Here is a 1,198-nt window from a genome sequence, read left to right as displayed (position 1 = left end):
GGCTCGATTGTACGTTTTATCTCCGGGGAAAATAGCAGCTCTCTATGTGCTACCCCGCTGCGGGATCGGTTTGTATACACGCACACAGGGCGGGGCGACCGTAGGCTCCCCAGCATAATCCAGAAGCCAGTCCTTAGTAAATAAATAATAAGCCAGGAACCAGCTGTGTGTCTGGCGCACTCACGGCTGTCAGTCTGCTGGTGCCCACCCCATAGCGCCATCCACCGGCCTTCGATGAGTGGACACGGCGTCCCCAGGGGCCAGGTGGAGAGACCCACAGGGAGGCCGTCTGTCTGGGCTGCGGGGCTGGGCTGGGTGTGACGTGGCTGTCGTGTGTGAGGGAGCCAGGCCCCCGGGGAAGGCCGGCGCTGATCGCTCTCCCGATGCCGGGGTCCGAGGGCCGGGCACCCGCCATCTGGAGCCGGGGAGGAATGACCGCGAGGGTCACCCTGGGGGTCACGCCGCCCTCCAGGCCGCGAGCATCTTCCCCGAAGGGAGAAAGGTTTGGATTTCACCGTAATCCGACCCAGAGATGAAACTGCTGCGCAGGCTGGGCCTCTGGAGCCGGAGCTGGCACAGGCGGCAGCGTCCCCCGTCCCCCAGGAGGAGGGCCTGGCGAGTCCGGGGTGCGGGGGGCGAACCCTGCGGGCCAGGGGGGTGTGATCTGCGGGGAGGGTCCGTCCCCGTGGCCCCCGACCCCCACCCCCTCCGGCTTCGGCCACATGGGGACGCGCTGGAGGATGCCCCGGGAAGGCCGTTAAGCAGTGATGACCAGGTCAGTAGCATCCTGGAGTTGACTTGGGTGTGTTCTGCAGTGAGCTGTGCGTTGATAGATGCGTTTTTATTTTATTTTGTTGTTGTTATTATTTTCGTTCGTCCTCACCCAAGGATATTTTCCCATTGATTTTTAGAGGGAGTGGAAGGGAGAGGGAGAGACAGAGAGAAACACATCCATGGGTTGTCTCCCCCACAAGCCCTGACCAGGGCCCGGTCCCGGGAGGAGCCTGCAGCCGAGTGAGGTACATGCCCTTGACCGGAATTAAACCAGGGACCCTTTGGTCTGCAGGCCGGCGTTCTATCCACTGAGCCAAACCAGCCAGGACGATAGAGATATTTTCACTTTCTGCTGCCCTGTGCATGGCGATGACTGATTTTTTTAAATGTTATGGGTGTGCAAATAAGATCTGAGTGTCTTTTA

The 1,198-nt window shown here is 60.4% G+C and overlaps 1 protein-coding gene across 1 annotated transcript in view; it reads left to right on the top strand.

The window, feature by feature from the left end:
• LRRK1 (leucine-rich repeat kinase 1) overlaps positions 1-1,198 on the top strand; it is a 55,125-nt gene that overhangs the window by 4,850 nt on the left and 49,077 nt on the right.

The sequence above is a fragment of the Myotis davidii genome, unplaced genomic scaffold (assembly GCF_000327345.1).
Source record: "Myotis davidii unplaced genomic scaffold, ASM32734v1 scaffold164, whole genome shotgun sequence".
Classification (NCBI taxonomy): domain Eukaryota; kingdom Metazoa; phylum Chordata; class Mammalia; order Chiroptera; family Vespertilionidae; genus Myotis; species Myotis davidii.
This window is presented reverse-complemented; position numbering and strand designations above follow the sequence as displayed.